Source organism: Equus caballus, chromosome 5 (assembly GCF_041296265.1).
Source record: "Equus caballus isolate H_3958 breed thoroughbred chromosome 5, TB-T2T, whole genome shotgun sequence".
Lineage (NCBI taxonomy): Eukaryota > Metazoa > Chordata > Mammalia > Perissodactyla > Equidae > Equus > Equus caballus.
This window is the reverse complement of record NC_091688.1, coordinates 96369347-96382994: the sequence shown is the minus strand read 5'-3', so window position 1 is coordinate 96382994 and position 13648 is coordinate 96369347. Positions and strand designations below refer to the sequence as shown.

At 38.5% G+C, this 13648-nt stretch overlaps 1 protein-coding gene and 1 long non-coding RNA gene across 2 annotated transcripts in view; one reads left to right on the top strand and one right to left on the bottom strand.

Annotated features, from left to right (window-relative positions):
* Positions 1-13648, bottom strand: part of PTGER3 (prostaglandin E receptor 3) — a 244471-nt gene that overhangs the window by 32247 nt on the left and 198576 nt on the right. The gene's annotated exons all lie outside the window — the stretch shown is intronic.
* Positions 12263-13648, top strand: part of LOC111773622 (uncharacterized) — a 73677-nt gene continuing 72291 nt past the window's right edge. The window contains exon 1 of the long non-coding RNA XR_011438896.1: positions 12263-12481. This is a non-coding gene — a long non-coding RNA (uncharacterized lncRNA). The remainder of the gene's footprint in view (positions 12482-13648) is intronic.

Genomic DNA, 13648 nt, shown 5'->3' with positions numbered 1-13648 from the left:
TGCGTCTGCAGCTTTATTAGCTCCACAGCAATTCGTCCCTATTTTTTATCTTCTTCAGTGTTTTGAAAATAAAAAAATAAGCAAAAATACTGTTTACTTGTATTTTTCCTCTTTCTTACCCCCAAACCTTTTACAGTGTGCTCTTTTTTCCTTACCCTTTGTTGTATTGTAGATTTCCTTATCTTTAGGAAGGTTTGTAAATGGCTCTAGTGGTTCCTTTTATTCTTACATGTTTATGTATTACTTGGAACCCAACGTCTTTAGACAGTACCTCTGAGTTTCATATTATGAGCAAGAATAGAGTTAGCTTGTATTCTCTTCTTCCTCAAATTCTCCTGCCTTCATCATTCAAATCTAGTCACTAATATTATTATTTTTAGTGTTTATCTTTGTATTACTAAATATGCTTAATATCTATTGCTTGATTTATCAATTTCAAAAGGTATCTTTGATTCCCAGCTATTACAACAGATAAGGCAACTACCACCATAATAGAATATAATCTATTGTTATGTGCTCTGATGACGCAATAAGGATCCAACTAACAAATAAATGGAAGCAGAAAGGGGAGACGAGGAGGAAAATAGAGGTAATATATATTAGCCAAAAAACAAACAAGCAAACATAAAACATGTTCAATCTCATCAGTAATCTGAAATATACTATAGAAACTCACAAAATATCATTTTATGTCCACCAAATTAGAAAATATGAAAATATTGGATAATATTCAGTGTCGGCATGGATATCGAAAAATTGGACATCTATGCCTTTTTGGCGGAAGTGTAAATTCCTTGTAACAACTTAGTATCAACACTTCAATCCTTTCGTGGGGATGCAAATCAGTACAAAATAATAGCAACGATAACAACAGCAACTTATTCTCTAAATTGTAAACGCACTTACTCCATCACACAGAGATTCAGCTCCTACAACCATTCCATAGAGAAACTCTTCCATATGTGCATACAAAGGCTGTACAAAGTGTTCGAAGCAACATACTTGGCAAAAGCAAAATACTAGGAACAACTCAAATGTTAATTAGTAGCAGGAAAGATAAATAAATTGCTGTATACTCATACATTGTAGTTCAACAATGAAAATGAGTGAAGTACAACTATATGGAAAAATAAATTGAATCTCTTAATGTTCAGTAGAAATCACATTTATTTGCATGTGAACCAGCTGATATAAGTCTCAAAAAACTTGCAAAAATAATCTATTATATGAGATATAAATATGTGTGGTAAAGTGGTAAAGAAAATCATAAACTAAAAGTTGAGGCTAGTGCTTACTTCAGAGGGGGAAGCACATAACGGGTTCACCATGTTTGAAAGGCGGTGGGAATATTCTTTTTCTTAAGCTGGATGCTAAGTATGTGAATATTCATTTTATCTTTATTTTTTATAAAGCTGATAGATATTCTTTAAATCCATTTAGTAGCATTTAATGTAAGCAATATATTGATTAGTTAAAAACGTGAATAAAATTGTTACCTTTATTGATGAGAAAAAGAATTGCAAATTAAATATGACATGTTTAAGTTTCTGTTAGAGATTAACAAAAAATTATAACAATGTTTGCAAGTGTGGTTGAAAATAAATATTTTTCTATACGTGCTAATGGGAGAGTAAACCAATCAGGTTTTGGGTGGAAGCAATTTAAGAATATTCTTTGACTCAGAAATTGTACTTTAAGAAAATTGTCCAAACCAATTAATCAGCGCTGCACATAAAAATTTATATACATACAAAGATATTCAGTATAGTAGCAAGATAGTCAACTCATGTGCTAGGAGGGGAAAACAGCATTTATATATCCTTTCAATATATTAATTTATGTTTCTGTAGATCTTTCCTCTGAATTCATTATTCACATATGCACCTGCAGACTTCACATCTCTTCTTGCACGTCTCAGAATCATCACATACTCACATATCCAAAACTGAATTTATGATTTCCATCCCAAACCGGTTATTTTCTCCGTTGAGATCAGGATAAATTAAGAAATAAAATAAGAAAATGGCAGATAGAAACTAAATATCACTGCTCTCCACACTCAGGAATCCAGGCTGACACAACCTCCAGTGTCCTGTAACTGTGCTGTCTGCATCCTTTTCAGTGAGAAAAGAGCGTGAAGAATCCTGTGTCTTCAATGCTTTTACCTGGAAGTGAAAAATATCAGCTCTGCCCATATTTTATTGTTCAAAGTAAGTCATATTGCTATGCCTAATTCCAGGGAGCCATATGCCCAGAACGAAAAAGGAATGGGAAATCTTGGGATTACTAGAATGTCCTCCACAAGCAAGAACAAGATCAATCTCATTCTTTTACTTGGTTTGACCCAATGGGCTTTCATATTCCCCATCCATAGTCTCGCTCCCCTTCCCACTCTGGGCTGAGGCCTAGGAGATGGTGCAGGCTGGGTCTAGAGGGGGCCCAGGTGGCCTCTAAACCTGGATTCATCTTCTCTCAATCTCCCTACTATTCCTGCCACGGCCCTGGGAAGGCCTTCTTTTGGGGAGGAGGATGGGAAGGTGAGGACTTCCCTGATGTCATAGACCGTATTCTTGCTGTGATATATGCCATAGTCAGTCTTCCAGGCTTTAGTCTCAGATATTTAAGGGAAAATTTTTAAGATTCAGAAAACCCCTTTCTTTCTCAAGAAAACCTAGTTTTCAAGACTGCTGTTCTAAATATACTTGAAAAGAAGTCTAATTTCAAACCCAAATCTGAGTAATGATCCCTTTGTTTTAGGCAAGAACAAATTTCTCCCTGAAGAAAATAAATGTTATTTTTTTTTTATGTTTGAGAAGTTACAAGACAACAAGATTTAGAGGGAATTGAGAAGACATCAGATAATATATTTCAAAGAATTATTTCTTCAGCACTCGTCTCCATCATTGAGCTATAAAAGGGCAGGATCAAATTTTTTGGTTCAACATTGCTCAGTCAAAATATTAGTTGTATAAATGCAGGAATGAATGAACGAGTCAACGGGTCACTAAGATCGTTACTTATACAAGCATGTTAGTAATTTTGGATAAAACAGGGAATATATTTAAATTTACAGTGTGATCTAAGGTTCTAAAGTTAGTCTCAAAAAGCAAAAGGGTGGCAAAATATCCTGGGTGAGCAGGAAGCTCACTCTGGTGAAGACCAGAATTGAGATGCACAGAAGCTGACTGGGACCCTGGCAGCAAGCTCAGAGAAGAGAGATTCTTTCTGAGTAAAGCGCAGCAGGAACCATTGAAGCATCTTCTGACTCAGCGCTGGGGATTTGTCCCAGGTTCCTTGAGCAGGAAGATGCAAAGAACAAAAAGAGCATCTTGCCTGGGGGATCCATATAGGGAGATGCATCTGCCCTGAGGTAGGCCATTCAGGGCTGGCGGGGCATCCTTTCCCAGTTTAAGGGCCACAAGGCAGTGGGAGAAGAGCACAATAGCTGTGGACAGAGAAGTAATGACTGAGAGAGCTCTTGATCCCACAGCACTTTGAGGTCAGAGATTGGATCTTACTCATTTTGGATCAAAATCCACCAGGGACTGTGCAGGAAATGCAGAAGGACTTGGAATCCTCCCGAGACGAGTTCAGCGGCCAGAGGTCATCAAGATTACTACCACACTGAGGTTTGAGGGACCTCAGCAAACAAAGGCTCATTGCTATGTCCCTAGCAAATCTTCTCTCACACACTGAGCGGTTCAGATGGACAAGGAGGTCCCCCAAGGACAGAGATTTTCTCTAAAACTCTCTGTAGGGATGTTCTGAGAAACTGCGCCATCACTGTTCACTGGGGTTTGGAATGACTTTCCAAGAATTCATATCTTATTGGCCACCAAGAGGCAGTCCAAAAGCATTAAAACCTTGATAACATGAATCTGGCAAGGTCCAAAATCAACATGGGTGAAATTTGAACTTTCAGTCTCTGACTATATGATATTGATTTCATTTCAAGTTCAAAATATCCAGTTCTGTGCTGTGACATCATTGGTGAAAACGGTCCAGAATTTGAAATTGGAAGATTCTTTGTTTCTAAATGGTCATGGGCCTGAACATAAAAAAAATTTCCAGCTGGTTCCAATCATAAGAGTAAAAGCTCTCTCTCTGGTTCCCAGAAACCTACACTGGCTTATTTATTTCATGATTGTCTATGGAGAGTTAAGTCCTATTTTTGTGCATGTTAACTTCCTCCTTATTAGGTTATCATTAATATAAATGGTAATCATGTAAAATCAAATTATAAAAAGTGATTGCTTTCAATAAATTTCTAATCCATAATTTTTGTTATCCCTTTAAAATAAACAAGTACTGGAAAATATCCGAAGGGGTCTTAGAATATGATTTTTTTAAAGGGTGATCAAGGAATTGATTGACAGTTTACTGTAGAGGTTTAGTTCATTTGCAATTTAGTTTGATTTAGTTCATTTGCAATAGGGTTGCCAGATTTAGCAAATAAAAATATAGGACCCAAAGTTAAATCCGTATGCTACAAATGTATATCTGACATGGAGCCTGGTCCTCGGGGGTGCCCCTGATGATTTTTCTAAATCCACCTCCAGAGACCAGGACCAGCCTGGAACATACTCATACTAAAAAAATTATTCATTGTTTATCCTAAATTCAAATTTAACTAGGCATCCTGTATTTTATCTGGAACCCTAATTTGGAGGAACTGGCTGCTTGCCATGACACTAAAAGTACTATTGTAATTTTTCATTCTGCATTATACTTATGTCATTAGGCTTATTCATAAGAGAAACCAAATTAAATTGGACAGCAAAACAACACTGAATGAGATTATCCTGGAGTTTTACTCTGTCGGCATTTTCCTTTGCATAATGCCGAGATCTGTATTGATTGGAGAAGAGGATTGGTTGTGAAACATTTTGGGGTGGTATAGCTCAGGACTTTGTAACTGGAACCATTTAGGAAGAAATTCCCAGCTCCCTGTGAAGCCTCACTCTCATGAGCACACAGCTTTTGCTCTAGTGCTTGAATGTGCCAATGAAAAACAGGAGACGTGGATTAGATTTACTTCCACTTATACCTGGCATCTCAGAGCTTTGCATCTTTACGGTAGTCCAGGCCCATACTTGGGGCAGGAATAAATGTTCTCATTTCATCAATCGGCTCAAGGAGTTTAGATCAATTCAGTGACCTATCACACATTTATGGGAAGCGTAAGTATACATTGGCAAGCCTCTTGAATTCTTAAAGAGCAGGGAGCACCATTTAGAGAATAATTTGCCTTTGTTTGGTTTTATTATTTGTGGTAATAAAAGCCACAATTTATTCAGCACTTAGTATGTTGTGGGCACAAGACAAATGATCTAGAGCCATCTTTCCCTTATTCTCACAGCATTGCTATCAGGTAGATGTTTTCTCTCCATTTTACAAGTTTTAATCTTTTGTTTCTGGTTCATGCAATTGCCAAGTACAGAAGTTGATTTTAAACCAAGTTCATAAGTTAAAGTTTATGTTTTAGCCACCACACTGTATTTCTCACCACTTTCTTTGTGTCTTGATTTTGCTTTAAAGATGAGATGGTGGCTAGCAAAGCCCTCAAAATAAACCCCCCTACTGTCACTCCAAGTTATAGCTCCTTTCCCAAAACGCCAGGCATATTGAAGCTTAGCTCACTTGGAACTCTGGCAAACAGATCTGAAACATTCCCCCAAGGAGCTTGGGAAAGTGGAACTGAGCGAATATTTTTCTGCCTAAAATGAATCACAACTCATGTCGATTGATGGATCCAGCAGTGTAACTCTCCTGGTAACCGAGTTTCTGCCATTTGATGTATTCCACCTCAGGGCCAAATTCCTTAATTTCTTGCCAGAGGTGCTGTAGATAGCTTGATGTTAATCACCCTCCATGAAGAATATTACCATGTTATTTAAACATCACAAGTCCAAGATCAGGAGTTAAAGGAAGTAGTGAGAATATAACCAGAAGAAGATTTTGGAAAGTGATTGAAATGTTTCCAGGTTTCAACAGCTACTCAGATTAGCCTTGGAGCAGTCACCCTTCCTCAAGGAAATCAAGGTGGAACGTGAATAATCTTCCCTCCACATCATCAGAACAATCTAGGCTGGAAAACTGACACACAGCCTAGTGATTGTCTGATATAAAGCACTTGTTTTCTTTTTGGGGAATACTATTGCCCTTCAATAGTCAGGAAAATAAAGATGAGGGAAGAAACAAAATGAAGGCACAATTCGTACTGGTTTACTTTATGGTGCTGTTGACACGTTGCTCACTCTGGGCATTATTATACCAAGAAGGAGGCTATAACATTAACCTTCTGCAAGACGCCTTTCATGCACAGTTTTGATGGCAGTATTAAATGTTACCCTTGTGGCTGAAAGATTTATCGTACCTCTATTGCTTGTCTGTAAAGTTTGGCCACAATTGCTGTAATTGGAATAATTCCTGAAACATGTGAAGTATTTTATTGACATCATTATTTTGCAGTCCTTTGAGCAACCCTATTAGGTAAGTCAGTGTTATTTTTCATCATTTTGCAAATGCAGACACAGACACAGGGCTGTTTCTATTAATAAACTCTCAAAATAGAGTCCAGGACTTGCAAAAGGTGTTGCACACCCTGGCAAAACAGCGTAGAACTGGGAGTCAGAAGGTTTATTTGGAGTCTAAACTCTGCTGTTGCCCATCCGTCTGATCTTGGGGCTTATGCTTGTTGAACTTCTATTTCCTCCTCTGCAAAACGAGGCAGCTGGGTTGGAAATCTCAGCCATTCCATCTAGCTCTAGCATCTAATGATCCTTGTACAGGGATAGTCATTTACTTAATTCCGTTCAAGCAAGATTAAGTACTTGCTGAATGCCAGGCACCAATACTTTCTGCCCTGAGAGGCGAGCCAATGCCGTAGCATCAGCAGGCACCAGCAGCCTCCTGACTCAAGAGGCGACTCGGGCCTCTAACCCACTGTGTGCACTGCTGTTTTGACGACCTTCCTCTGTCATTTTCAAAGTGCTAACTATCGCAAGTGAACCTATCAACTCTGTGTAAGAAGATTTTGAGAACTTTGCAACAGCCTTTGGACTTAATTAAAGACACTAAGGTGTCTGTGCTTTGAATATGCTCATGGTGCGAGCTCAGTCAATATTGAATGGTGAATGAGGAAATCAAAATATTGGCTATCACTGGGATAAGAATTTCACCTTTGATTAAGTTTCCAAAATGGGAGCATCTTCTCCATGTTTGGCAATCTCATCCACAGTCTATAGGAATTTGAGAAATAATATTTGCATATTATATTTGTGTGATGTTTTATGGTTTGTATCTTCCTTTCACTTACATTGTTTTATTTGATCCTCTTTAAAATGACGTTAGAGGGCAAAGCAATTATTATTATATCTTTTAATTTTTTCAGGAGAAAACTGAAGTTCCAGGAGCCTGAATCAGCTGCCCAAGGCTCTGCAGTCATAAGTGGCAGGAGGGTATGGAAGTGAAGTTCTTCATTCTTTTCCACCACAAAATTATGCTTCTATCAAAGTTTCCATCTGTCACTAAATGAGATAATACATACAAGGTGCCAGGCACAGCAAGGGATGCACCATAAAATTTACTTCTCCACCTTAATTTCCCTGTTTATCATGTGAGCAGGTGGAAAAAGTGCCTCTTTGAGTGGCAACAATCTATCAACAAACGTTACTTGAGTACCTACTGAGGGCCCAGCACTATGCCAGGCTTAGAGACACAAAGGTGAGAAAGACACAGTCCTTGCCTTCAAGTTGCTCGCTCTCTACTACAAAAGACAGACTCATAAGGAATGCTTCCAAAAATGTAGTACCTATTAGCAGAGGTACCTCCTGAGAATTAAAGAAGGATGCCAACCAGGTCTAGAGATATTGCAAAGACTAACCAAGAAAGTAACCACCCAGGCTGAAATTTGTCTCTACCAAGGCTGTGGTGGTTTAAAATGTGTCCAGAAATTCCTTGACATTCCCTTCAAGAGCTTGAGTTTAATTTTCTTCCGTTCAGTGTAGACTGGAGTAGAGGCTCATTTTTAGTAAAAGAATATGGCTAAAAGGATAATGTTTCACCTTCAAGACTAGGTCATAAAAGATGTGTGGCTTCTGCCTTGCTCTTTCTTGGATCACTTGCTTTGGGAGAAGTCAGCTGGCATGTTGTCAAGATGTTCAGGTAAGCAGGTGGAGAGGCCCACAGGGCAAGGACCTGAAGCCTTTGCCAACAGGTGTCAAGGAACTGAGACCTGCTGCCGAGGGCTATATGAGTGCGTCTTCTTGGACCTGCATTCTTTATCCCAAGGTAAGCCTTCAGATGACAGCACTCCTGGCCAACAGCTGACGGTGACTTTGTGAGAGATCGTGAGCCAGTACCTCCTAGCTGAGCTGTTTCTAGATTCTTGACTCACAGAAACTGTGAGATAATACATATTTGTTGTTTTAAGCCACTAAGTTTGGTTAATTTGTTAAACAGCAATAGATAACTAATACACAGCAAGTGGGAAGGGTGGTTGCGAATGTGTTCTAGGTCGAGGGATGAACATGTGCAGAGGTCTGGAAGGGAGAACATGACGTGTTTGAGGAAATGAAAGCAGGTAAGTACGACTGGAGACTGAGTTTGAGGCAAAAGGGGTTGGAGAGGGGGTAGGGGGTAAGCAGATCATGAAAGGTCTTATAAAACATGAAAAGGGAGTTAGGAATTCTTCTAGTGACCTGTAATATTTACAAAAGAGTGTACACTTATCATTGGCATTAAAGGATATGCTCCTTTTATTTTACTCTTCCACCTTCTATAATAACATCATTTCTCTTTGGCTAAAAGCCTTACTGAAATGCATAATCATTGTATAAGTACTCAGAAAAGTAGAAGCCACAAATTATGTGGGTCACCGAAAAGAGGAGGTTAATAACCGGTATAGTGCATTGTTCTTTTTTCGGGGTTGGGAAGGGTAGTAGCCAGTGGCTTCATTTGGAAAACTCCTTTTGAAACCCTACATTGTCCATATTGCAGTGAAGCACTGGACCAAAGGAAGGAGGGGGTGGGTGTGGATTTACTCTGCTCTCCTTATCTTGGAGCTGCCCATGAACTATAATTGAAATGATATTTCCTTCTGGTAAGTTACTACTTGGAATCCAAGCGAGAGAGTGATCATTAGATTGTGCTACCTTTGGGTCATTTTAGCATGATAGCTAAAGTGTGCTGTGCTGTCACAAGATGGAAACAATGTCTGAAGTGATCATATGCATGGGCATTGCCCCTGCCCATATCTAAAGGCTGTCATGGCATTTTTCTGGTCTGCATTTTTGTGCCGTTAAGTTGGGACATCTGATGAGAATGCAGCTACTAGTTTAGGTATGTGTTTTCTTCTGGCCATTTTTATCAAGTATTGCTCATTGAAAAGGTAGTGTGTACTGGAAGCTGCAACTCAAGTGCCACAGGCCCAGGCATTTAGTGTGTGTCAGTGAAAGCAGGTCAGGCTGTCAAGTTGGAGAGTACATCCCATGCTATAAAGGCAACTGGTAATTTCTCCAATTGTTGTCACCCAGAAAAACAGGTCTTACAACCCCAGATCTTCCCATGCTTCAGTGAAAGCCAGCAGTCCAAATTTTTATGTGCAGTTTCCTGATTTTTAACTGCTTAATCTGCAAATTCAATTTGTTAAATGCTGTGAATGCTGTTAATGATCGGGAAAGAACAAATAAAAGCAAAACAAAAAATTTGCATGGGGTTTGGATGCAGCTCATGGGCTTCCAGTTTGCTGTCTCTAGTGTAAATAATATAATGGCTTTGCCTCCTCAAAGTTCATCTTCCAAAAGCAGCCAGAGTGTTCTAAAGAAGACACAGTTCTGTCTGAAGCTCTTCACAGGCTTCCCCTTGCAGAATTCCACGCTCCCTCACCTGCTGCATGAGGCCCTCCAGGATCTGGCCTGTGCTTCTTTCTCCAGCTTTCTGTCTCACACTCCCTTAACTCAGCTGGCCCTATCTCTGCTTTGCCTGGAATAGTCCAGGTTTACGAATGCTGTCCGAGGGCCCTGCCTGGTTGAATATTTTTCTGGGATTTTTTATTCTATTAAACAAAGTGTGATTACTAATAGTTGCATTCAAATAAGCCGGGATGGATTTACTCTACTTTGTGCTTCCAGCTTTGGTCACGTCTTATCTAGTAATGATGAGTTGCTTGTATATTAAAGAGCGTTCTCTCTGTAACCTGTGGCTACATGTGAAAGATGATCAATGATAACCATGTTCTTTTGCCCAGGCCTTCCCAGGCATAATGTAACTATCATCTCTCTTTCAAAGACACAATGCAGAATACTTGTTAATAAACGAAAAAACGATGGCTAGGGATAGCTCAACTTTTGGGTCTCAGGGGGTAAAGGGAGAAATATTTAATGTTGCCAACACTGTACTGTCTCAGAAACTAGTTAACTCAGGGGCCCAGTGGTTAAGTTCACGTGCTTCACTTCAGCAGCCTGGGGTTCATGAGTTTGGATCCTGGGCACGGACCTACACACTGCTCATCAATCCATGCTGTGGGGATGCCCCACATAGAAGAACTAGAATCACTTGCAACTAGGATATACGGCTATGTGCTGGGGCTTTGGGGAGAAAAAAAAGAGGAAGATTGGCAACAGATGTTAGTTCAGGGGCCAATCTTCCTCACCAAAACAAAAAAAAAGAAAGAAAAGAAAAGAAAAAAAGAAAAAACTGGTTAACTCAAACATTTATATTAAAAAGTATTATTTGGTTTATGTTATGATTGTAACATTTAGATAATTAATGCTGGGGGTTTTTTTTTTTTTGCTTTAATATACATAGATATATCTTATTTTAATTTTCGAAAGAATTTTATTTTTGAAAATAGTTATTGAAGACTTACAGGTTCACCAATATAATAATAACGATTTTAGGTGAATATATAAATGTTATAAATTGTATAATTTTAGTTATTTTAACTTCATTTTCACTTTCAAAAGTGTTCCACTTTGGATAATAAATTATATGTTCTCCTTACTTAATTTCTTCTGCATTCCAGCCGTTCAAAACAGCTAGTAAGGTAATCTGCTCAGAACACTGAACTGTTTCTCTAAGCCTTTGTTCATGCAAGTCCCTCTATTTGGCATGACATGTTCCCACTTCTACCCCCTCTTTACCTCCTTCCCTCAAAGTTCAATTTATGCTCATCATTTAACAATTAGTATGGATGAGTATGTATGTATGTAGGTATGAAGTGAAGAACAAATTTTATAAGTGTGAAGTGGTATTATCTAGCTAATTAAATTTATATTTAGTATTAAACTAGAGCAAAATTTAATTCAGGGATCATGAGCTCCAGAGAGCTCTGTATTATGATAATCTGTATAGGCGACTGTTTCCCCACTTGATTTCAGCTTATTGGGGGCTACACTCACCTCTTTTATACTTGTGTTCCCAGAGGCTAGCACAGTGCTGATATATATATATATATATAAAATCTGCTTAATAACCACCTAAGATACAAAAGAAGGAATAAATAAATGAATAGGGTAAAAAGAAGAAAGTGATCCAATTTCCTTGGTTTCTCATCAACTCTTGGCTACTTTTCCCCAAAATAGAAACAGAGGGCAGTGAATTTTATCCTTGTTTCACATGAGGAGGATTTTTCACCACCCACGCATTCCTATTTCTGATCTAATATGTACTCTCTGGGAGGAATGGGGCCAGTGACCTCTGCCTCCTGTAACAGTGCTGCCCAGAACGATAGAGGGCCATATTGATCCTTCCTATCCCCTCAGGATGCAGTTCAATTTCTTGGCTGTTATTCACCAAGGCTGTGTTTTCCTTTCGTTTGGTACTAAAAAGTAGAGTGGAATTTTTAGTTTGCATTTTTCATTACTGTGTCTGCAATATAGAACAAAAATCTTCTTTCTGACATCTCTCTTCAAGATGAGATAATCCAAAGTGTGGGCCTCAGATACAAAGTGAAAAGGAGAAGATTCTAAAATTGTTTTGTCCTTTGTCTGCAACATATGGCAGGAATTGGCTCTGGATGAATTTTGAAGAAAATAAGAACATGAATCAAGGACAATGCAATTGCAGCAGCTTGTTTGGCCTCAGTTAAAGACATCACCATAATATGAGTTGCCAGCATTTTGCAGTCACATGCTCACAGAGCTTAGAAAATGTGAGCACCAGCTCTTTCTGGGGGAAATTTGTTATGGTGGTGAGGGAAGTTTCCAAGATATACCCCTCCATCAGTTGTATAAAAGGTAACTGTATTTGCAGATTTGGTGGCATCTATGCAAAAGCTTGACGAAGAGGAAGAAATCATGTGGAATACTCGTGTCAGTAAACTGGAAACTAAAATCTTCTTGAATCCAAGGAAAGAGGCAAGAGCCTGACGAGAGAGTGTTAGAATCACCAGGCGGATTATATGCTGTTCTCTGTAAGTCAATGATTTCAGCTCTGTCAAGATCCACTGTGCTCGCTGACCCTGTTCTTGCTGAAAACTGTGAGTGTGATCACTATTTAAAACCATAGCGGGGTTTCTATGGAAATGTGAAGTGTCATCCTATTTCTTGAAATTTTGAATCCAGGTCTGATACAGAAAATTTAAAATTGTACTATCAGAATGTTAGAAATAGAGCAGCAACATGAATGTACTTCACATCACTGAATTTTACAGTCAAAAAAAGAGAGAGAATGTTAGAAATAGAATGGAGATGTAGTATGTAGTACCAACCCTTTATCTTACAGATGAAGAAAATGAGTCCTTTGGAGGTGAATGTAATTGGTAAGACTGAAATACTGGAGAAGATGTGGCACCCACCGAGCTTTCATCCAGAGGCAGGAGAAACACTGCCCCACTAAAAAGCGTTCTGATTATATCCCACAGTCATGTTTGTTCAAATGACAGATTTATTTAGCACTTACTATGTGCTGGGTCCAGGACAGTGGCTCAGCTATGAGTAAAATGCTCCCAGTTCAGCTATAATGGTTGAAAGCAGTCACTTCTTCTGAAATTGACGACTGCTCCTCAGATTGCAAACAGTAAAAGATGCACAATTAAAACAGATTAAGGTGGCATTTAGTCTCTCACTATTACTTTACTTTTCAGCAAAGGATGAAATGTTAGAAAACTTTAGTCTTCATCTTTCAAATCGCGTAAGAAAGTCTCACGATAGACACAGTAGAGATGATGAGGTTCAAGTGAGAGGAGACGTAATTACAAATTTTTTTTTGACATAATTTGTATCCTATGTATTAGAGCTATATGTGTTTGCTTATTCATTTCTATTCAATGACCTTTATTGAAGATATGCTGTGTGCAGACAGTGCTTGAGCTTTAGATAGGTAGATACTCAGGTGTGAGAAGATAAAATTCTTGTTCCTAGAGAATTCATAGCCATGTCCAATGCATGCAGGTGGAGGAATATTAAGAACTGTATATTTCTCTATAAAGATTTTGTTCAGTTTAAATTAACTTTGAGAAATTAAATTTTGTAACCAAAACCAACTAATCTTTTTAAAATTAGACGTTTTGTTAGAACCATTGATTAGGGTAAATTGAATACTAGTTCACAAATTCCTGATGGGAGGGAAGAAGCCCAAAGTTGGTTTGTAATGCAACTCTTAATACATTTTTTATTGGAATTGTTTATCTTGAGGCAGTCACACA